The following is a 25,014-nucleotide window of genomic DNA, read 5'->3' as shown; positions in this document are numbered from 1 at the left end:
AGGTCTGGATTTCTTCCATCTGTTCTTACGTTCTTACACTTAATACACAACCTTCCTCATAGCATTATTGGGCAGCCAGGCAATTATGGGATGACCATTGTGGGTGTGTGGGATTCTCTCTAATAGAGTTTATCTTTTTACTTTCTTTTTTTACATTTCTTTTTATTGAATACAGCTGAGGATACATTCCAACAGTACATCGTTTGCATACAGTATGACATTATGCGAAGGGGCATGAATTAGATCAACAATGGACATATCAGCTACCAATCTAGATAAGCTTTTACCTCTTACCTATGTAGTCTACACTGGTATCACAGTTGCGTTGCTATAGCTACAAAAATGAAAACGCGCGAGCCAAGAAGGAAAGAAAGGGATTATAAGAGGGGAATGGGGGAAGGGGATGCCGGCCTCCTCAAGGTATGTACTGGTATGACTTCTAACTCAATCACTGCTCTGCACTTCCGTGTATTTTTGACCACTATGTGTCTATCTTTCGATCTAAGGGCAGAGGATCATCTTAATCTTTAGGATTGGTACTAAGGTACCTCCGCAATGGTTCCCAGATGTCCCTGGTGTGACCCTGTGCTGGCATAAGTTCCCAGTAAAGTACTCCGTATTCTAAGCCAATCTGTGGCACGTGGTTTCTGGTGACAGCCCCAGCACATCGCTATCCGACATTTAGCCAGCAACAAAAGCATGGACACTAGTTTTCTACTTGTCGCAGGTGCATTTCTCACATAGCCGAGCAATGCTATCAAGGGGGGTTGTTTTATCTGACACTTCGGTGGTTTTTATGTGATTTTAATTAAAGAAACACTTTTATATTGTCTTAATATAGGTGTTAGAAGTTTTATTTATTTGCATGTCCATTGAATTAAGTAGAAAATTATTTTGCATTTATGTGATAGTTGCTTTATTAGTGGTGATAGTGTACAGTTCATTTGATCTATTCCAAAGGGAATTCATTTGTCTTATCTGACACTTCAGCATCTTATCTAATGCATCAAAAATGGTTTCCTAGTAACATGTAATATCTGGGCAGCGGCAGGCCAAATGCAGAAAGGACACCTCCTGTGCAGGGCATCTCAGACATCTCACATCCCCACTCAAACCAACTTTATATAACCATTCAGGAGTCCTGTATAATCTATGTAAAAACTTAAAGGGAATCAACTGTAGCCTATAGTGAGGGCACAGCTCCTGAGCCTGCTGCAGCAGTATGCCCACTGGTCCTCTGCTATGGGGAATCCCAGCAGTGTCTCCTACTCCTGATGCACCTCAGGGATGCATATCGGCGCAGTGCACTACATGCCTGTGTATAGTCGTGTAATCAGTTTGCCAGGTGATGGGTTAGTTATGCAGCCTTCTAGTACCTGGAATGTGGGCGGTGCCATCGGGAAAGAAGCAAAGCCAGCATGCCGTGCTGCGCAGAGCTGATATAAGGTCATTCTGTTAAGCAACGCCATGCCTCACCCTGCTATCACTCTGTCTGGCTCGATAAATATTCCCCCCAGGAACGCATCTCCAATAGTGTGAAGATGAAGCTTCTTAAGTCTCCTACAGGCGCCTGTATCCCCCGAGAATTGCAATGTTGTGTGCCGAGGCAGTGGCACAGATGGGGCATATAACATCTCAAGTTTTGCCCTACGTCGCAATCCCTGCCAGGCCCATACTGCGCAGCCCACTGTATCTACCCTAGATCACAGTCTAGTCTGTGGGCCTTTAAAGGACCGTGTTCAGTGGCGTCAGAGCCGATTGGTCGCGTTCCAGTGCTGTATGTGCCATGAATTGCGGTGGGAATATCCAATGAAATCCGAACTGAGCTTGGGCACAATTGTAGTAAAGCTCCATGAAATTCACAAATAAGGAAGGTGCACTCAGCGAAAGTGAATCAGAGCCAACAAGTAATTTCCATTTATCTTCTTTTATTCCAAAAATCTTTATTAAAACGGCAAACAGCCAACGCGTTTCGTTCTTTATTGCCAAAGGAACCTTTTCAGGGTTATAAATCAATTGAATCGAAGAGTATTGAAACAACAAATAAACGATATCCAAGATATCCAAAACTTGCTGCCAGTTATTATGCTGTTTGGTACGCCTGCATTGTACACATCCTGATTTTAATTACAAATGTAAATCGTTGTTTATCTACTTTTGAAACCTTATTCCGTGTTCCCCTCATTAACTTCAATATGGAAGCAACATTTATAAGATGGAAGAATTATAGTAATCAAGCTTTGGATATCGTGTATTTGTCGTTTCACCTTCCTTATTTGTGGATTTCTTTGAACTCTGTAGCATCGAACAACGACAGATGCTGGTAGTAGTTGCACCCAATTTGACGTCATAAATTTGGTAATTGAAGTGCTAAACCTTGGTCTGTCATTGATGGCTTCTTTTGTTTATGTAGTAAAGCTCCATGTCTGGGGCACCCAAACCTTCCTGTTCAAAGGGTAGGGTTTCCAAAGAAATCCTGTTTTTTTTCCTGCCCAGAAAGGGATATCAAGTTTGATTGCAGTCTACGTCTGAAACTAGTGCTAAGGGGGAGCGGGAGGCTAATAAACATGTAGAGGAAGTTGGATACAACAGCCATTTTTGCTATGGCCTGTCATCCTGCTAGGGACAGCAGCAGACCAGCCCCTCATCCCATTAGACTTTCCAGCCTGTCCATGAGTCGCCCGTAGTTATATTGCCAAAGTTCCTCAATATTATGGCTTAGCCAAAATCCTAGGTATTTCACTGGGCCCTCCGCCCAGCAGAGTGGAGACTCCGATTGAAACCGTTCTGTGACTGCCGTCTGCGGCAAGGTAACCAATTTTCCCCCAGTTAATGTTTATGCCCATGAGGTCTACAAATCTTGCGATCTTCCTGATCAGAGGGGTCTAAGTTTTGGGCCAGGTGTTTGACGTACAGGGTCACGTCATCCACATGAAAAGAAACCAGTATTACCCTTGGAGCAAATGCCTTGCCTCGGTGTGCATGATGCTGTCTTAGTCTGGCCGCCAGGCAAAAAGAAGGCGAGACAACAGGCACCCTTGCCTCGTGCCCCAAAATGCATGGAATGGTGGGGGGGTTAGGGGGGTATCGTCCTGTTAATCCAAAGCCCCATCATAGGGTAAGATTATAGGAGAGCGACCAATTTGATGAATTTGGAGCTAATGTCCAATCTGGAAAGGAGTGCCAATAAATATGGCCATTCTAAGGAATCAAATGCCTAAGTGGCATCCCGATATACCACAGCCGCTTGGAGTGAGGGGTCAATTTCTTGAATTGTTGCAACAAAGGTGCGTAGATTGTGAGATGTAGCCCTTCCGGTAACAAAGACGCACTGGTCAGGGTGCATCACGAGGAGCAGCAGTGGAAGTAGTCTCGCAGTAATGAGTTTGGTGAGGATTTTATTGTCCAAATTGATCATGGGCAGGCACGTATAGGAGTCACACTGCGTAGGATTTTTATCTGATATTAGAATTGTAATGATAAGCGCTTTACAAAGCGACAGGAGAAGTTTGTCCCCGCTCCAGCGATTCCTCATACATGTTTATGAGATGGGACACAAGCAGTGGTGCAGATTCTTTTAAAAGTCTACTGTCAGGCCATCCAGTCTGGGGGCCCTATCCTCTGGTAAGGCGCAGATGACCCTGATCACCTCTTCCTTGGAGAACGGCTCATCCAGATAGCTGCGTTGGCCGTTCTCGAGCCACAGCAGCTGGATAGAGTAAAAAAAAGTCGACCAAATCCGGGTGGGTAACATTTTGCCTCGCCTCATAAAGTGAGGAGTAAAAGGATATCATTTCCGCCTAGATGGTGGTCTGACCACTCCCCGTCTCGTTGTCTGAAGTGCGTAATTCGCTGATGTAGTCGCAAGCCCATGGTTTCTTTTATAAGCTGGCTAGTGTCTTGCTCGCTCTGTCCCCCTCTCCGTATCTTCTAGCACATGCTTACTTTCAAAGGTTGTGTGTCTTCTGTATGGCCGCTTCTTTAAACTCCCCAATCTTACCCCTAATATCCCCTAGGGTTCCGGACTTGTTGGTGGCAGAAGTCGATTCTGGACCAAGAGGAACCTGCTGATGATACACATGTACCCTCCTCCATGTTTGCGTTTCAACTGTGCCGTATAGCTATCAGTCTGTGGTCTGCTATAATAGAATGCTGTTGTGCTGATGCCATTGGGTGGGGAGTTGGGCACTGCCCTATCTGTCTCTGTTGGGTTCTATGACTTTATTGAAGTCACCCCCTCCCCCCCACAGAATCACTCCTGGGCCTAGGGGGATCTGCTGATCTCCAGACCTCTCAAAAGAAGTCTGAGTCGTCTACATTGGGCCCATATATCGAGATTAGACTGATTGGGTGTCCCCCCAGCGTGCCCCCTATGGGTTGAATACGGCTTTGCGCGTGAGCCACAACAGTCCTTTTCTGATGAGAATGGCCACCGCCTTGCATAATTAGAATAGCATGGAACATCTTTCTCCCCAACCTGCCTGCAGGCGCACAAAAGTGTTCCCTGTCAAGTGTAGTTCCTGCAAAAAGCAGACGTCCGCTTCATGGGGGTGAAAGTAAGCGGCTACCAGCCTCACTTTCCGTCTGTCATTCAAGCATTAGAAATAACAGAGTATTACTTTTAGTCAGGTCATTTTCTCCTCCTGTACACTCATGCAAGCAGCAGCTGTCTCTCTCTCTCTCTCTCTCTCTCTCTCTCTCAATGAGAAGCTATTCGCAAAAGCCTTACGATAGGAGGCGGCCAGCGGGGGTAGGGAGGCAAGGAGGGGATAGCAAAACAACATATTAACCAATCAATCAATCAGGGGAATTGTAAGCGTGCTACTCACCCATGAGGGTCTCAAGGCGCTGAGGGCGGTGGGGGGGGGTGGCGGGGGGGGTACGCAGATCTGTCTAGCTGAAGAGCCAGGTCTGGAGGGTCTTCCTGTAGGTGTTCAGGGAGGGGGCGCATTTGATGTCTGCCGGTAGCTCGTCTTGGCTGCAATGTGAGAGAAGGATCTTCCGCCTGCTCTGGCTCTGTGGATGCGTGGGGCTTCAGCCAATGAGAGGTTGGAAGATCGGAGGTTTCTTTTGGGCACGTGGAAGTTGATTCTGTCATTGAGGTATTTAGGTCTGGTGTTGTGTAGGCATTTGTAGGCGTGAGTGAGGATCTTGAAGGTGATTCTTTTCTCCATGGGGAGCCAGTGGAGTCTTCATATGTGTTGGCTGATGTGTTCGTGCTGGGGGGAGGCAAGGACGAGTCTAGCAGCAGTGTTTTGTATTGTCTGCAGTTTGTGGAGTAGGGACTTGTTGATGCGGGCGTAGAGTGCATTCATAGTCCAGTCTGCTGGTGACGAGTGTGTGGGTGACTGTCTGCCTTGACTCAGGGGGTATCCATTTGAAGGTCTGTAACGACCGGATTTTTGGAACGAACAGGCTACCAACCGTAGCTAACCCAATCGTCACGCAAATACACTCTTCTCAGGCCACTATTTACAAGATACCTGGAGGACTCACCTGAGAAGGTGAAAAGAAGCTATTTACAAGCCTATACAATTAAAACTACTCTCATATCTTATCCTATATTTACCTCACTTTATATAGTCTTTTCGGTTTAACGTCCCCCCGACGAGCGTCTTTCGACAATTTATTTGTCTTTACGGCTTAATGTCCCCCCGACGAGCGTCTTTCGACGATTTATTTGTCTTTTCGGCTTAACGTCCCCCCCGACGAGCGTCTTTCGACGATTTATTTATCTTTTTGGTTTAACGTCCCCCCGACGAGCGTCTTTCGACGATTTATTTGTCTCCCTAACTCTTAGGAACAATATTATCTACACTTCCCGGCGGTATACCTTATGTCTCCTGGCGGGATATTCGATAAGGGTCGACGGTGCACCTATGGTGCGCTGACGATATACTATTCTCAATTTAGGTGTAGTTGTCTGATTATCTCATTTGGGAGTTATTTCCTATCAAAACCACCCTATCCTCCATTGCTCAGTTACCTGTTAGAAGGGAATTCTGCTTCCTTCTATACAAAAGCACCTGGTTAAAAAGAAAGGTTAATCCTGCTATGAAAACAACACTCAAATGTATATAAATTGGACATTATATCTGTATTCTACAATTAAACATGATAGCATTAGCAACATAGACATAATTGAAATTAGTCACCATCTACAACCTAAAAAAGGAGGAAAATGAATGATTAGATGTATTCTGCACTAACTCAGAACGCCTCACCTTAAACGTGCGTCTTTCCATCTCAGCAGCGGAGCTTATCCCTCTCTCTTGGGTCTTTACTTCGCTCGGGACTCTGCTCTCCACTATGGCTCACGAATGCACGTCTGCACCGCTACACCTCGTCTACGCTGCCTTGGTTCTGAAACTCGAACCCTCGTCTGGACTCAGTCTCTGTCTCTACCACTCCTGCATGTTGGCATTACAGGAATCTCGGTCTCTTCCTCCTCTTCTTCGCTAAAAGTATCAGTTGGTATCAGTCTCTGCAACAGTTCTTGGACCAACTTCATCTGTCTGCTCCACACGTTGCTCTGTCTCTATCTGCTACTTGCTTCTCGATAATATAGATCTCCCTTTCTCTACGGAAAATTACAGCCTTAGGCTGACTCCCACCGAATTCCTGTACCGGTCTCCGGCTGCTTACGCCTTCTGCAGTGGCCACCTGCATGTTGCGTCTACCGCCGAAGAGCCAAACACATTCCTTCGATAGGGGCCAGTCTTGACCGGTTCTTCACTAGCGAACAACAGGCTAAACTCTAAACATCACCTTTACTCTGCAAGCACCTCGGACAGACGCGGCAACTATCTAAGATGGAGAAGCAGCCATCCAAGATGGCCGCTCTATGGTTTTCGGGCCTGCAGGCCCAACTACCGGGAAAAGGCGCTAAACCCTGTCAAAGCGCATAGTTAAGCCCTACAAATGAGCAAAAATGTTACTAAGACTGAAATGGTAGTAGATTATAGTCATTACTAGTCTAAAGATAGGCTAGAAATTACCCTGTCGCTACAAGGTCTTGCGGAGGATGCGGAGTGTGTTGAAGCAGCTGGAGGTGACAGCGTTGACCTGTCTGTTCATGGTGAGTGATGAGTTGAGCGTGATGCCGAGGATTTTGGCGTGGTCTGATGGGGTAGGTGGGCTTCCGAGGGCGGTCGGCCACCAGGTATTATCCCATGCTGAAGGGGTGGTTCAAAGGATGAAGGCTTCTGTCTTCTCAGCATTGAGTGTTAGGCAGCTGTTGGAAATCCAAACTGTGACGTCCTGCATTCCTTTCTGTTTGGCGGCGATGGGGTCTTTGGTGAGGCAGAGAATGAGCTGGGTGTTGTCTGCGTAGGATACAATGTTGAGGCTCTGTTGTCGGACAATGGCTGTGAGGGGGGCATGTAGCTGTTGAAGATGGTCGGGCTCAGTGATGACCCCTGGGGGACTCCGCAGGTGATTTTCGTGGGATCAGAGAGGTAGGGTGGTAGTCTGATCCTTTGGCTTCTTCTTCAGGTGAGAAATGATCAGATCCAGTCCAGGGATGTTCCTTGAATGCCGGAGTCGAGTAGTCTGGCGATTAGTGTGCGGTGGGAGACGGTGTCGAAGGCCGCTGATAGGTTGAGTAGGATAAGGGCTGCGGAGTGGCCTTGGTCCAGGAAGGTACGGATGTCGTCTGTGGCGGCGAGTAGGGTGGTCTCGGTGCTGTGGTTGCTTCGGAATCTAGATTGGAACAGGTCGAGGATAGCGTACTCTTCGATGAATCGCGTCAGTTCCTTGTTGAATGTTTTCTCTGCAACTTTGGCTGCGAAGGGGAGGAGCTAGATGGGCCGGTAGTTCTTGAGGTTGGTGCGGTCAGTTGAGGGCTTCTGTAGCAGGGGCCTGATGTCTGCGCGCTTCCAGTCGTCAGGGAAGGTGCCTGTGTTGAAGGTGGTGTTGATGGTGCGTTGTAGTTCGGGTGCGATGGTGGCCGCTGCTCTGTGGTAGATGTGAGGAGGGCAGGGGTCGGTGGGGCCTCCCCGAGTGGATGCCTTTCTTGGTCTGGCAGTGTCTTCGGCCGTGACCGGTGTCCAGTTGGTAATTGTGGGCTGGCTGTTGTCTCTGGGTGGTGGGAGGGGTCCGGCTTTGGCGTCTGGTGTGTAGTCGATGAAGTTGTCGTAGAGGTTTTTGATCTTGAGTTTGAAGTAAGTTCCAAGCTTATGGCAGAGGACTTGGGATGGGGTGATGTCTGTGGCTTCGCTGTGGGGGTTGGTGAATTTCTGGATGACACTGAAGAGTTCTTTGTAGTTGGTGGAGTTGGTGAGGATTTTGTTGTGGATAAAGTTCCTCTTGGTGGATCTGATTTGGTTGTGGTAGTCAGTCATGGCTGCCTTGTAGGTGTTGTAGTTTTCGGTTGTCTTGGTGTTTCTCCAGTTGTTTTCCAGGCATCTGCAGGTGCATCTGGATTCTTGGAGGGCGGTGGTGAACCAGGCAGCCTTCCTGGGTCGCTGATTGTCAAGGTTGCGTAGCGGGCAAGCTCATCTGCACCGTTGGAGATCCGGGTGTGGTGTGGAGTCCTCTGGTTCTTACTTTAGCGTCAAATGCACCTGTGTGGTTGTCTCGGGTGAGGGTGGAGATGAGTTGCTCGTCGGTAACCGTGCTCCAATTCCTTTGTGGTGGGTGTGGGGCTGGATTGGGTCGACGGCAAAGTGCACGCAGTGGTGGTCGGTCCATGGTTTTGCTTTGTGTGGCTGAAGTGAAAGCTGTTTCCTGCAGGGAAGATGGGGTTAAGTGTGTGTCCTGCTCTGTGGGCAGGTGTTGTGACGAGTTGCTTAAGTCCGATATTGGCGAGGTCTAGAAGGATGGTGGAGTTGAGGTCACTGTTGTTGTCGAGGTGGAAGCTCAGGACTCCCATGAGTATGTAGTTCAGTAAGGCGATTGTGTGGGGTGCAATGAAGTCGGTGATGGTGGTGGCAAAGGTTGTCCGAGCTGGGGGGTCTGTAGACAAGGGTTCCTCGGAGTGTCGTGTTGGGGCTGGTCTGGATCTAGAAGTGCCAAATAACTAGTCCCAGAGTTCCCCAATGAACACCCTCTACAGCCACCCAACCTGGATGGAGCCCACACAACCAAAATACGTCCACCTGTGGCCAACTGAAAGACACAACAGAGGAATCATCCCTGAGGGGAAATCACTAGGGGCTCGGCACTTCCCATCGGGTGGAAGCTGGATGGCTGGACAAAGTTAACGCAACAGGAAGGAACTCCGGTAAGGCAGGCATCAATGCATGGTACATATCATATAGGGAAAGAAAAAAAGAGGAGGGTTGATAGTTACGTCCCTATGAATGTTGAATAAATGCTCTATGGGCCCGACCCGGATTCCAGGTCGCGTTGGGTTGGCGTGTCTCGATCTTTTAGTCATTGTTGCTGATGCGGCTATCTTTTCCACTGTCCTTCTCTAATTTCTTTACTTTCTTGATTGTCAAGAGAGAGGTGCTGCAGCAGTGACCCCACTAAGGCTGATGAAATTCAGGCCTTTGGCATGAGGCAGTCAGACCCCATACCACGCGGGTGGTGAGAAACATTTGTCTTGCAGCAGTCTCTCTTCAATGTTTAACAGATAGCAGACTGCCCTCTTTTTGTTGTGATGCAGCCTTCATGGCCATCAGAAACTTCCAGTAAATGCTTCAGGCGGCTTAGGAAAACACACCAGTGAGCATTTTTGACACTAAATGATGCCAGTCACACTTTTAGTGACTAGATTGATATAATGCAGTTGTTCTAAAGTAATTCAATTAAACAGCCCCCACCCCCATTGAAGGTGCAACTGTTTTAATGTTCTAATGAAATGAATGCAGCTCTTTGTGGAATTGTTGTTATCGATGAGCTAAATTGTGCATGTAGTGCTTACTTATTTCATGTACTGACTGGGTGTAGATACATGGTCTCACAATAGTACTTTTTTGTGGCAGAAATCTCCCAGCCAAACCTTCTTTTTGGGGTTATATGTTTTTTTCCTTACTCACTGCATTTCACCTTGATTTTTTTCCCATCCTGCTATTTTCAAATTTCAACAGCTACCACTGGTCTGCGATATGACTCAGGGCTACAGTGACATGTAGGAGTTAAGCTGCTTTTTTTGTACTGCCTTGTCTGTGGTCTTACGCCTGTATGTGTAGGTGGTCACATGCTTTCTACCTGCAGAGAGAAAGAAAATAATACACAAAACACTTATAGCTGACTATTTTGCGTTTCATTCCAAACAAGATGTTTGGTTTGCCTAGTTTCCTCAGACTCCATAGATCAAATATTGTGCTAGGTGCAACTAAAATGTAACAAGCATCGGTGACTGGAGACGGCGGAGGCAAACAAACTGCAGGAGTCGTGCTGTGCAAGCAACGACAGGCTAGCAACAACAACAAGGAAGCAACAGAAACAGGATGGAGCAAGGATTTTTAAAAAAGTACCTGAATCAGACCTTCAGCCATGGCAGGACACCAATAAAGCAATTAATCAGTACTTTGTCCATGCTCCATGAAAGGGACAAATATACAAAGAAAAAAAGTGAAACCGACATAAGCAAGGAAAGGAACAAACAAAAGATCATGCAAGCGAATCTCAGGAGAAACCTTAAAATGACCAAGAGAAGCAGCGTAAGACATGATCGACAGGCACATGAACAGATGTAGGCTACAAACACCCCTACATCAAAAATATCAAACACCAATACTTGCCTCCAGACCAAAGCCTGGACAGCTCTTGTCTAACCCTCAGGGGTCTGACATAAATACAGACACAGACAGACTAGGCCAGGTGCAAAGACATAGCAAACACAAGGAGATGATGGACGGAGCACTGATATCTTTCAGACACTCACCCCCAGTCACTATTAGATTTAGGTTGAATCCATCATCGTTCTTTAGCTCATTTTGCCACCCCATTTCAGACCCAGCCGTAAGCAAATCAGTCTTGTCTCTGATCCTCATGGGAACAGTTCAGCCCATGCCTGGTGTTTCCTCGACTGGAAACAAACATCTTGTGGCGGGTTTTGTGGTAACACTCTTCATCAGCCAGGCTAACTTGAATCCAGTGGCAAAGTGAGCAAGGGACCCCTGTCTGGGCATACTGTGCCAACTGCAAATACAGACAGATGTACACAAACACAGACACCCTTAAACATATTCAAGCACACTTTAGAAACACGCAGACTGTACGTGGAACAGAGGCTCTTGGGGCAAACAGAGGGTGTGGAATATGGGTTTGGTTTAGTTCTGTAACACTGGCCAACTACAATCTTCCCTGGGAATTTAAATGTTTTTTTTGATCTCCATTTATCATATAGGCTCACATTCTTCAAAAAGTCTACAAAAATCTCACAGAATCATTTCTCCTATTGTTCTTAGGCTCAGGCCTTGCAGACTCCTCCTTAGCTCCAGAGACTGAATGGCTCGACCTCCAGTGTCCTCAGATTAAAGGAAAACGTGAGTATCTTTTTAACCAGATAAAATAAAAAAATCTCAACATGTTTGGATAACCACTTCCTCTCAAATTCTCATCTACGGCTGTTCTTCCCAGCTCTATCGTATCCAGCTATGTTCTACTTTCTAGGCACAGTTGTATTTCTTTTTCTTTATTTACCCTGTCTGTTTTATTCTTCTTCTGCTGTGTTCTCATCCCTTCACACTCTCTTTGCCTGAACCCCAATCACAACTATAAGGCCCTTAGGGCATCAAGTCTTGCTTCTTAAAAGAAAATAAACATAGAAGATTTTAGGGCTCACCCTGTAAGCAGTATTCTATGCACTATTGTCATGCCCCCCCCCCATGTGTCACTCATGGGCTCTGTGTCAGCCTCTATGCCTGTACCCTCCATGAACTGTGCCTTCCCTGAACTACCGCTGTCGCGCACCTGGTCAGTCAAGGTCCTCCCAAGAACCATGGTGGGACCACAGCATTTCCAGGTGAGTGTCGGCTCCCGTCTGTGTCGTTTGTCTGTATTTTGAGGTCTAACTCTTGTCTGTGTGGTTTTCCTCCCTCCAACAGCAGCTCCTTGGTTTCGATTTATGGCTATTTGGGGTAGTTCGTGCTTAGACCCCGTACCTTATTGTCCACAATAGGTATTCACACAAAATTTGTGTCCTTTACTTCTAACATTCGAAGGGTACCCAGGGTTTGTAGATTTCACTTGACAGGCCCAAGAAATTAGTCAAAATACAACAAAATATTGGTTTTGGGGGGAAAATTGAGCGAGTGCTGCAGAAGAAAGTGTCTTTTTGTCCCAGCAAATGGGGATAGCGAGGTCCCGGTGGGATGCCCGCAAGGCCGGGCTCCCGGAGCCAGTATGTCACGCGAGGCCGCCACAGAAGGCCCAGCTGCAAAGCAGGCAGCACTGCACAGGTGGTGCCAGCGGCGGCCCGCACAGCCCCTCTTACCACCTGTGGGAAGCACAGGTGCCGGCGGTCTCAGGCCCAGGCTTGAGGTATGCACCACCAATGCTGGAGCTAGCCCCACTCTCGCCACCAACAGATGCAGCCTGGTACCAGCCCGGGCAGCCCAGTCATCAGCTGGCAGCCGCCAATGTAGTAGTGGGGGCCCCAATGAGCACGGGGCACAATGAGGTGTCTCTTCTTGCCCCATGATGCTGTCATGCACCTAACAAAGGCGGAGAACCAAGATAAACCGCCACACGGTCTGCCTGCGTGAGTGAGGGTTTTTTAAGTATTACTAGTAAGTTTCTTGCTCACTATTACTGGAGTTCTGCATCCGACTCTTCCAGTTTGATGTATTCATAGTCATCGTTCCACCTTGTTCTCTCATGGCTGCGTGTAGCATCAACAGATATTTTTATTTGGAGAATTTGTCTCTGTGGCTGTCTCTGGTGTCTTTATGCTGCAGCTCTGACTCCTCTACACAGTCTGGGTGCTATATTCAGCACACCTCTAATGCTTGCATTGTAACCTTCAGTGTTGGCTCCTGTATTTCCTTTGTATTTGTATTGTTGAGCTGTGTGTCCACATTTGTGTCTACCTTCATCATAATGGTAATAAAACGTCCTAGAGGTTATTACAAGCCATTCTTAAAGAGGTCTAATGCATTTGCTTTCATGTTTATATATTTGGAATTTCTTACCCTGGTCTGAGACCTTCACACTTGCATCCATGGTGACCATTCTTGTCATGCAGAGATCTGTGTATAAAGTGTTCACAGTTTACAATCTTATGTACTGATAAGTGGGTTAATGCACTCAGGGTAGTGTGGTTAGTGTTTACCTTTTGTTTCACAAGTTGTAATTCAAGTGAAATAGCTCCTCCCCCATAGTGTCCTCTTAGAATGAGCTCCAAGTCACCAGAGTCCTACGATACTAAAACATTTATTCATAAAACGCACAGGTATCCAAAGACCACCTCATATTTCCCCTAACCACAGATGTGTGCCAGAGCACACTATGCCAACAAAAAACAATGGCTCCTATGGACTAGTGGCAACTTAATAGAGGTATATAAATGTGCAATGGCAATGAAAAGGGTTAATAAGATGTCAAAAAGAGAGCAAGACGAACACACATAGGATTTGTACTTCATAAACAATTATTTATATAGCTTTTTTATAAGAGAACAATATATACAGAGTATTGAAATAATAATTAAGCAATAGTGAATGGTGTCCCAGTGAAAAAATTGAACCTAAAGTTGTAGTGACATATTGGTGACATACGTACAAGGTTCCCTTTATAACATAAAAACGACCATTAGAAAGTATACATTGTGTGAACTGCGCTTTGTATAATGATACGGGCTGTTTTTTTCTTTTTTAATGGTTCACTTTTCAAACTGTCTACGGCGTTTCGACCCTGTGCGCAATGTAGGGTCTCTTCAGGACCTCGGGGTGTTTAGGGACATCTGAAACAAGTGGAAGGATATTGTCAGTCAGGAACTACGGTGTGTCAGCAGTGCTTGAAAATGGAAAGGTGTAAGCATATTATTGCAATACCTGAAGGTGGGTCTGCGCAGCCTAGTGTAAGAGTTGTGCCACCGTGAGTGTAGTGAAGAAAAAGTACTCACATGGGACTTGGCCGGGCGCTGTATGTGTGGGAAAATGAAGCATATTATTGTCAAATTAAGACCGAAAATAGGCTTACATGTCTTCGCTGGGGTCGCACAATGAGGAGGTGAACTTACCCCATGTCAGGGTAGAAGTAGGCTGTCAAATAAACAAAGAGCGTTCAAGGAAAATTCCTATATGAGGCGTTATCAGAATATACAGTCTCGGCGTGTGCGTTTTGGATGAAGAGTGGTAGTACTTTATGTAGATGGCTGTTCAAAGGCAGCTGTTGGAAGCTTAGAAATGGAAAAACAGACATTACCCAGATGGGTGTGTTACGCGCTAGAGGTACAGGCTTTGTGTAAACTGGAACACGATCGTTCCTAGTAGTGCGAGGGGCGGCTGCTCATTTTCAGTAATTATGTAGCTTGGGTCCTAGATTGATGGTCTAAAACAGAAGGGAGCACAATTTCAGCAGAGAGCTGGGCGTGTCATGGACGCTGTGTGCATCATTGGCAAGCTGATATTGGCTGGGGTCTCTTACCTTACACAATCGTAAGTAGGTACATGCCTGCACCCAGACAGCTAATCAGCAGAACAGCGATATTCTTTCTGCTAGGTTCAGTGACAAAGAGCCTCTGTTGGGCTACGTGTATATCGGGACTTTCTTCCCGCCAAAGACGCAATGAAAATGCAGGCAGACGTGATTAGGGAAAAAACAAATGCCGATGGGAGCGAGCGCTCTGTGATCATCAAAGGAAATAGTAAACAGACCGACGCTGGTTACCTAGCGGAATTAGGGTGTGCCTGAAGAGTGGAATAATAATTAATGGGCAATCTTAATTGAGTGTATTAGTGGTGTTTCAACTGGTAAAAAGGAGAGAATTTATCGTGTGTTTCACTGCGTTTGCTGCCGCATTATGTGAATACCATCATCACAGATTTTATTGAGGTCAGTCAGGTACTTCATGAGAGTCAGTCTGGTTTTCGAGCGAATTTCAGTACAGAGACGGCTCTATTAGAAATCTCAGAGACAATCAAAATCACCTTAGACAGAGGCAGAAAGGCTGTGCTGATTTTATTAGATCTATCAGTGGCCTTTGATACCGTGCCACATGCTCACCTCCTTCATAGATTGAGGGAGAGCGGAATTAGGGGCACGATGCTCAGATGGTTTTCTTCCTTCTTGGATAACCACCAGCAAACAGTCTGGGCCCCCCCTGTTTCAGCCCGCATTCTACCACTGAGCGTAGGCGTCCCACAAGGTTCCGTCTTAAGTCCGACCCTGTTCAATATATATATATATGGCCCCCCTGGCTCCTATTGCAGAACAATACGGGGCAAAAATGATATCGCTCACAGATGACACACAATTGCTGCTCACCTTGATGAGGTGCTAAATGGCAATGAAGGCAATGTTTACTTACCCAAGGTTCTTGAGTGGTTTAGGCAAAATCAGTTGCTCTGCAACTCCGACTAGTCAGAAATGATCTTTTTCGGACACACCCCAGGCGATGAGTGGCGTCAATGGTGGCCTGAAAATCTATCTCCTCCTGAAAGACCAGTCTCTACTGCAAAAAATTTAGGAGTGAAGTTGGACTCTGACATGAAGATGTAGTCCCTGGGCCTTCCGGACTACTGACTGAACCGCCTGCAGGTGGATCAAAATGCGGCAGCTAGGTCCGTGCTCATGGTTGGACCCAGGTCACACATGTCTCCCCACCTTAGATCCTTGCACTGGCTTCCAGTGAGACAAAGAGTCTTTTTTAAATCCCTGGTCCTAACTTTTAAGGCTCTTAATAACATTGTGGCCCCGTATATTAGGAACAAAATTCAGCCCTACAAACCACTCAGAACGCTGCGATCCTCCTCCCAGCAGCTGACAATTGTGCTTAAGTTTTACCGTTCTTACAAAGGAGGCCGCTCCTTGGAGTAACTGTGCTCTTAACAAATACACCTATAACATAACAGCGATAGAAGCATATATCAATGTTTAGCCGTAGCAAGCACCTGAATATAGCTATTGATGTTTACAGATGACCGGGATGGACATTTGTACCCGAGCTAATGGTGTTGGTTTTAGAGACAGCATATATTATAAAAACAGCATATTTGGCAAACCAGGATGTGGATGTCTTTGATGAGTAAACATTGTGAATGTGTCAATAAACATATGTATCATACAATTAGTGTTAATGTTGACACATTTAAATTCATATTTAATTCAAACTGTAACTTACAAAATATAGTCATCTTTTGCATAGCAGAATTGCAATAACTAGCAAGTATGAAAATGTAATCACATGCAGTGGTAACAGTTAAAGGACAGTTGACACCCAATAATTGCTGGGTAAATACCTCGTAAATACATACATTCCTAGACATACATGATGGGTGAACATGTACATCATTGTGTTGTCAATTACGGAGTGTGGTAATGAAACTGCGCCAATCTTCTGCTGAGTTCAACCTTTGGGCTGTGGAGTTAGTTCCTTCTATCCAACGGCATTCTAGTTGTTGTAGAATACGTCTGATGTCTCCTCCTCTTTCTGGAATAGAGGCTTTGTCTATGCCTTGCCTCTTTATGTCATCTGCTGTGTGGTTCTTTTCGGAAAAATGGCTAACCAGAGGTGCATTCACTACTGAATGCTTAATGCAACTGCGGTGTTGCCCTATTCCTGCTTTTATGGGTTGCTGAGTTTGTCCAATGGCAGGCAAGCCGCAGGGGCATGCAATGCAGTACACAACATTCCTTGTGTTGCAATTTGCAAACAAATTCACGTGTGTGTTTAACATTTGCATGTTCAAATGTCTTAGTGTTAAAGGTGAATGCGCTTGATACACAGTTGCCTCATTTAAAATGCACCTTGACCTCTGGTAGGCCCCATACGGATTGCAATGAGCTCGTTGTTTGAAGTGGGCTTTCTAAGGCGGATTGGATTAAGTGGTCTTTCACATTCTTGCCACGTTTGTAAGCGAACATAGGTACTTCAATAGTAGGATCTATGCTCTTGATGATATGCCAGTTTTTAGGTCGAGCAGACCTACCCTCAATGCGTGAGCATTGAAGGTGTCTGCTTCAGACCTATTGTGGCCCGTATTTAGGAATGTGGACAGCTACCAGACGCGCGCTTTGACGAGGTCAGATTTCACCTCGGGAGCGAGTGTCTGATAGCTGCGCATGCGCGGTGCAAAGCCCTTGCTCACACACAGACACAGGCAGCCCCCACCCCTCTGCATGCACGCACGCACACACACACACACAGGCGCGCGCATGCACACGCAGGCATACGGCACACATACAGGCACACATACAGGCACACTATCCCCTACCTCGCATTCTCTCTCAATCACACACAGTCACGCATGCGCACACACATTCCCTCGCGCACACACGCGCGCACGGCCGGTCAAGAGCTTCCGGGTCGCCGCGGGCAGCGCGGCGACGCCCTATAATATTTTTGTTTTGTTGCTGGCTTGTCTAGAAAGACGCTACAACCTCGTGCAAAGCGCTGCTGCCAGCTGGTTATCAGTAAAGTAGCTGCCATGTCAGGAAAGGACTGCGGAAATGAGCTCGTGTTTTTTAACAAACTCGGCGGCATTGTAGGACTGGGGCTCAAACCTTGAATACGAAGTAAAATTGTTGTAGTAACTGAATATCTATGTTTTAGACATTTACCAAGCATTTACAATTGAAAAAAAATGTTTTGCATTTTCCTGTTTTCTAATATTCACATATCATTACGTTTATTCCATTAAGCGCAACATTAACACATTCATATTCAATGCACATATCTGATTTAAGTTCTTAATTAATTCTGCTACTTATTTTACTTTACGATTTAAATTAAACATGAATTGTTTGCGCAAAAAGATCTCGCATTATTGTAAAGTCCTCATGCCGATCCCAGCGTAAGTGAGACATGGCGTCTAGAGCTGAGAGAGGAGCCTAACTGCAATCCGCGGTGAATCTTCTCCATCCTGTCTAGAAAGCATCCGGTTTTATTTTTCAAAATAACAAGATCATTCTCCCAGCCAGTAACTTCCATGTTGACGAACTTGTTTGGGTTTTTGTTCTGCAGGAGTTTGGAGTGAAACAGGGCTATGGCTGTCTGTATTAACGTGGCTTCGGTCTCCGTGCCTCTTTGTTATCGCCATTGCTCTGATTGGTTGGTTGTTTATTCTCGGCATCGCTTTTTGTACCTCTCCCGTTATTACAAAAAAAAAAAACACAGCACTGCACAAGGACACCTTTGAATTCATTATGAGCTTTATTTGAATTCTGAGCAGCGAAAAGTACTGAATTTTAAGCCTACAAAAAAGTATAGCAACATGCCTGCTTCACATTTTTACATTTTCTCTCTTTCATTCTCCAGTTAATCCCTAAAAATGGTGCGCTACTCACTTGTTTATAGAGGGGACAGACCGCACCTCATGCAGTTTCCAGAGTATGCACCGGGTCTCAGTGGTTGGCAGGGGCTCTTCGTTTCAGCTGGCCCAATCCAAGTGCCATGAATTGGCAGATGAGGTGCTTGCTAACAAGTTTAAGCTTGTTCTCTCTGCCTTCTTCCCCCTCCCTCCCGCTGTCTCCTTCGTCCCTGTCTCTTGCACTCTCCCTCTCGTCGGCGCTCTGTCTCTATCCTCTCTCTATCTCTCTGTACCTTCTCCCTTTCTCTCCCTCTGTCTCCCCTTTCTTTTCCTCTCCATTCTCTCTTGCTGCTGAACCACCCCCTCTCCCCGGTCTCTCGGCGATGCTCCGTCTCCTTGCCTCTCTTGCCACCCTGCCGGTCTCCTCTACAGCCGGCTGTCTTTGGCAGGTTACATGATCCTCCCCCGACAGTATTGTAATCATATACACTTGGAATTCAGAAACACTTTCAGGGGTTTTGCTTAAGTCATAACAGTGTGCTGAATTATTTTTGTAAATGTGTGTTTTGAGAATTTGAGGGGAAGAAGCGTGTTTGCAGTGGCATAGGGCAGGAAAAAGAACGCGTTAGCACCCAATCAAATAGGTTATCGTATGTAATGAGAGGCGCTCTCACTAACTCGCAAAGTCGATATCCCACAACTAGCAGAGGTTTCGTGCTGAAGCTAAACCCAGGTTAACTTTGTTTCTTTTATTTGAGCAAAGTATATGCTCATCCCACTATAATGGCAACCATCCTTCCTTCCACGTTTGTCTATATCCCCACGGAATCTGGCAATGATGACTACTTTTATGGCTCTAAATCCCGTTCTTCTTCCATGGTGTTGTTCCTTCTGCCCCCCCGCCTCAAATTCTCATCTACGCTTTCTTCATGCTCACCATGATCTTCCTCATCTGATCACATGCGCTCTTTTAACCTTTGTTCTTCCTTCCCTCCCCCTCTCAACACGTCTTCCTTCTCTAGTTCGCCTCATCACCCCAACACTCTGCTTGTCACCCTTTCCAAAATACCACGAGCTGCCCTGACCGGCCAGGCAGGTCTCATTTGCAAAGCTCATTTTCGAGATAAAGTTAGCAAATAATTATGTTTTCACTTTTGAAAAGTGGTGACCACGCACGGACCGTGCATATTTCAGACATACAATTCAAATGAATGGGCCGCTCCCAGGTTTTAACTATATTACAGGATTAGTTTTTTTTTTTTTTGAAAACCTTTATTGATCGTATGCATAGCACACAGCGTCTGCCTACAACCACTGCGGGCCGGCCGCTATGACAATGAACCACATTTCAGGCATCTTGAGCTGGGGAAAAAGCCAAATATGTAAACACTACTATGCACTGTCATGATACGTCAGGAAAAGGATAAAGTGGGTTTCATTTTATAGTTTTGTTGAAGTGTCCTACATTTACATCAGACTGCCGAGAGGGCGGGCCTTGCAACAGGATATCAACTAGTGGAACGACAGAAACCGGGATGCTAGCGTGAAAAATTACAAACAGGATGCACAAGCGCGGAATTGGTTATCGCATCGGACAGTGCCCGCCCAGTCGGTATAAAACTCCAGGAGTTACATTCTAGCTTGTCCATGGTGTAGCAGGATGTAAGAGGATTCATTTTGCAATGTAAATGGAAGGATCCAGTGGCATACAATAAAGCAAGACTCACGTGAAACAAGTCATAAACAGGATAGTCGCCCTCAAATAGAAGCATAGGTGGAACGTAAGAAGTAAGATATGTAAACATTCAGTGACTATGTGTTCGAATCAATGTCGTGTCCATAATACAGAGGGCAAAATACACCCCAGAAAGAACAGAACCCCAACCCCCCGTCTGATCTGAAATATATAAGATAATAAGGAGAAAGAAACAAGAGAAAGAACAAGAGAAAGACCATAGAAACAAGAAGAGACAAACTAGAAGATATATAAGAACAAAAAGAAACAAACGAAGGGAAGAAAAAGAAAGAGGGCCATAGAAACAAAGAAGAAACACAAAATACAGCCCATCCCCCAACCCCCCACCCTGCATACCAGCGGAAGGCCACGGCCCACCCCCCCCCATAGGCATGCCTGTCGCCCCAAGAAACCCCAAAAGAGGGAAATAACGGAGGAGGGCCATAGCTCCAGCCCCAGACTCACCCCCAACCTCCCCCACCCCAAAAAAGCGGAAATCCACTAAGAAGGAGCGTGGGCATTCAGTTTGTGATCATCCCAGCCGTACGCAGTCCCCAGTTCAAACAATGTTCCGTTTCGGCACCGAGGTCCCTTAGGAGATGTCGAAGCAGCGGTCAGCCCTGACCTGTCCGGAAAAAAGTCAGCATTCCTCCCACGCCGTGCACAAAGAGACGCAGTAAACCAAAAGCACCAGTTGAAGCCACACAGTTCCACATTGAAGACTCCAGTAATAACAAAGGGGCTTGTCTCCAGGAGATACCAACAGTCCATAGCGGTGTAGGGTGCCCACGATCAGGAAACAAATGAGCTGGCAGATCAAAAGGGGTAGCAGCCGCAACGCCCGAGATATTATGTACCCTAGTCTCTTCATCAAGCATCACACACTCCTGAGAGTCAGCTACTGCGGCAGCCGGGGACAAGGTGGGCATACACTCCTTGCTGCGTGTGTCTAGGACCAGGTGCGCCATAACAGGAGAAGGTTCCAGCTGCGTAGGGCGTATATCTGTCCGCAAACTTTTCAGGGCATTGTGCAAGTCTTTAATGGCCAACCAAACATCGTGCACCGTGGGCTCCATTTCACCCAGACAGTCAATCGGGACCTCGGAACTCAGGCAACAAAGAGAGAGCCGCCTTAATAGCTGTCCGATTCAAACAAAGGATGCGTAGATCGTAGAGAGGTTGCTGAGAATTGCACTGAAGCCCCTTTCAGTAACAGCGGTACACAATTCTTACCGCAATTCAGGTATGATCTGACCCGGGCAATCGATTCTGTGTCGCATCGCACCGTCCCCGAAGTAAGGAATACCAGCCAAAAAACTTTGAAGGCAGACAGTAGGTCCGGCGCAGCAAGCGCACTCAATGCCTGCGGCAGAGGCGGTTTCGGTTTCACCTTCGGGGTCCCGGACTACCCTGGCCGATCGGGGCCGTTGTTTATCGCCTGCGAGGCGGCCATGGCGCAACCCGAGGTCCCGGCTCATCCGGTCTGAAGGCCGGGAACTTCAGGACGACGATGCTCAGCCATCCGGGGTGATGCGTGGACCGGAGTCACACGGTCGGGCTCCGCCGCTGCTCCTCTGCACGGGGCCGTGGCTGGGGTGCAGGATCAGAGGCAGGATATCAATGGAGTCGAGGGTGAGCAGCGGAGCTGGGCGTCCGCGCGGCCATCTTGGCCGCCGTCCTGGCTCCTCCTCCTACAGGATTAGTTTTAAAGTTTATTTTATGTCAATAAATATTTTTTCACTGAACTACAAACTACGGGTATTTTGGACCAATGGATGGAGGGTATGCATTTCTAAGGGGAGACATGGAGCGGATGGGCACCAAGGATGTCGTGTTACAATCCAGTGCATTCTGGGAGTAAAAGTGCAGAGGCATTGCGGTTCATATAACTGACCTAAATAACAGGAAAACATGGTCTATAAAAGAACATAGTTGTTAAGTTCTCAGTTTGCTTATGTGACATTTCCCTATTGGCAGAGCTTTAAGTGGGATGAAAAAACTGGGGGGCGGGTATCAAAGAGGCGTGTTCGATATAATGCAGGTCGTAGATTAGAAACACCTAAGCTAAAAATCTATGCTTAGCATAGTTTACCACTCTACTGGTATTTTGCTGCTCTGTCATTGCATCCAGACATATATTATGGGTATCATTACACCTACAATAAGCCTGGACTAATGGCTTTGTCGATGGGTATTAGTTGCATAAGATAAATAGGCAACAAATGTGGCTTCTTTGTATAGAATATTGGAAATGCTTCAATTATAAAATGATAAGACTGTGAAGGTACTATAACAAGTCTCTTTGTAGTTACATCAAAGGTAGTGAAGGGTGGAACTGCTGCAGAGTTCATATATTTTTTCACCCTGAGTGTGAGGGCAAAATTGGAAAGCCTATTATAAATAACAATAACAATAATATTTAAGTATTAATTATTATAAAAGCCATTGCTATAGGTGTCACACTTGCAAAAGTTATAACTATAGGCATTGTAAATGACAAAGATATTAATTTCGCTATTTTCAAAACCAACACATAATAATAAATGTGTCATTTACAATACCATAGCTCAAACTTTCCTAATGCGAGACCTATTGCATTGCAAATGCTTGTTGGTAATTAGCTTGCGGACTTTGTTTGGTATGTACACCAAATGTAGTCACCAAATGAGTCTGTCAATTGTGTTATTTTCTTTGGTGACTAACAGTGCTTCTCTTAGGCAAAACCAGGCATGTTTTAGTGACTTCCTGACTAGCCTGTTGGGGTAGCCTCTTTGCACTAGTTTATCTTCCATATTATCTACCTCTTTCATGTAGTCATCTTTTTTTGCACCGTTTCTGGGCAAGTGCACAAATTGTCCGAAAGGTAGACCATCTCTGAGTGCACGCGGATGGTGACTTTTGTAGGAAAGTAGAGTGTTCCTTTCTGCTGGTTTTCTGTGAAGGGAAGTATTTTCATGTTGTATGTTTAAATCTAGAAAAGCTATGCTAGATTTCCATATCATAGAGGTGAAGGTGAGGTGTTTTTGTATGGTGTTTAAATATGTGACAGTTATTGAAGTCATGTGCACTATCAGACCAAATAAGAAATACGTTGTCTATATACCGCTTCCAACATTAATGCTGGAGCTGTACTTGCTCGTAGTGTTAAGGGCACATTTTGTTCTATATGATCCATGTAAATATTTAATATGAAACAATAGGTATGTCCTCCTTAGTATCCCCTCGTTGCACTCCTGTGGGTTGAAACAACCCTTGTTCTACAGTTCAAATAGAATCCACAAAAGCTCTTTTTTACTTTTTTACAAAGAAATTTCTTTCTTCCTTTTATTTGATGCTTAAGGAATGACAATAGGCCCCTGATGAAGGGTCTCGACCCGAAATGCATTGGGACGATTGAAATGTCACATATGATAAAGTTGATATCATGAAGCCGCTTGAAAGAACCATATGATTTATATTGACATGAAAATATTAACATTGTGATTCCTTAAGCATCAAATAAAAGGAAGAAAGACATTTCTTTGGAAAAAGTAAGAAAGAACATTTGTGGATTCTATTTGAACTTTAGAAACAAAGTAATTACATTTCAGGGCAATTTGTAGAAGGGAAATGATAAATGTAGTGGGTACTAAGGATGGTCTAGGTCTGGTATCTTATAGATTTTCTATCATCTTTGTACTTTCAATTTGTGGTATATTCATTTCTAAGATCAAACCATATCTCGAAAGTATAAGGCGACCAGGAGGATTTGTGGTATTTTTATGGATCTTGGGGACGGTATAGTTTGCCAGGGTTATGGGTGTTCTGCATTAAGAAATTCTAATTCTTTCTTGCCAAGAATCCTTGTTCTCTTCCTTCCGTGGTTATTCTTAAAATCTCTTTAGTGATATTGGTCAATGGGTTGGTATCTAATGTCTTGTTGTGTTTGACTTCTCCTATTTGTTTTCTAATCTCAGTGTCGCAGTCTTTCGGTCTTGGACAACAATACCACCTCTTTTGTCTGCCGGTTTGAGTATGATAGATTTATAATTTTTGAGCCCCTCTAGGGCTTTTTGTTCTTCCAAGCTGTTATTTTATGGTATGAAACGACTAACTGTCAAGTTGTCCACTCCTGCAAGTATGATTTTCTCAAATGTTATGAGTTCTGGTGGCATCATGCCGTTAGTTGGATAAAAAGTGGAGGGTGGTCTTAGTCCTGTGATGGAGTCTGGTGTTATGTCATCTCTGTCCATAAAAAAACAGTTTAAGTCGTATCTTGCGGTAGATCTGGTATAGTTCTGTCTTTAGATTGAAAAAGTCACTACTCTCTGTGATTACAAATGATAGTCCCTTACTTAATAAAGAAATTTCTGATGAGGATAACACATGCTGTGGCAAATTAAAGATAGGGGTGGCCTCTGTTCTAATACTCTTGTGGCCTAGCATTGCTGGGGGTGCCATTGTTAATGTTTGTTCCATGTTTGCCTTTCCCCAGCGCATTGGTACCATGTTTTGGCCTTTCTCTTCCTGCCTCGATCTAAAAACGGCTGACTTGGGTGACTATCAGAGCGACTTGGTCCCGGTTGGGCGTCAGAGTCGTCTGAACCTCCTGATGTCTCTGAGAAGGTTATAGGCTGATTCCTCCTAAATCTACCACACATATTTTGTCTGTTTTGTGTGCCAATCTCTCAGGTAAGGATAAACCTTTTCTTTTGAGAAGTTTGTAATATCTTTTGCCACTTTGTCCGCCTTTTTCTTCAACTCAAAGGAGTTGAATTCATCAATTGTTTTGGTTGTCCACAAGTGTTTTAGCTTCTGTTACTCCGTCACCACCAAGTAACTCTTTTTCTAAATCTTCAATTTCTTTGAGTTCTGCCTTTGCATGTTCTATGGCCGTTTCTATACCTAACACCATCCAGTGGTAAACAGGTTGTG

The 25,014-nt window shown here is 45.5% G+C and overlaps 1 pseudogene across 1 annotated transcript in view; it reads left to right on the top strand.

Annotated features, from left to right (window-relative positions):
• Positions 1-25,014, top strand: part of LOC147700370 (uncharacterized) — an 82,743-nt pseudogene that overhangs the window by 4,629 nt on the left and 53,100 nt on the right. The window contains exon 2 of the transcript XR_015299411.1: positions 24,575-24,771. The product of XR_015299411.1 is annotated as an uncharacterized LOC147700370 (transcript). The remainder of the gene's footprint in view (positions 1-24,574; positions 24,772-25,014) is intronic.

Source organism: Lissotriton vulgaris, chromosome 8 (assembly GCF_964263255.1).
Source record: "Lissotriton vulgaris chromosome 8, aLisVul1.2, whole genome shotgun sequence".
Classification (NCBI taxonomy): Eukaryota; Metazoa; Chordata; class Amphibia; order Caudata; family Salamandridae; genus Lissotriton; species Lissotriton vulgaris.
The sequence above is the reverse complement of the archived record's forward strand: the minus strand, read 5'-3'. Positions and strand labels throughout refer to the sequence as shown.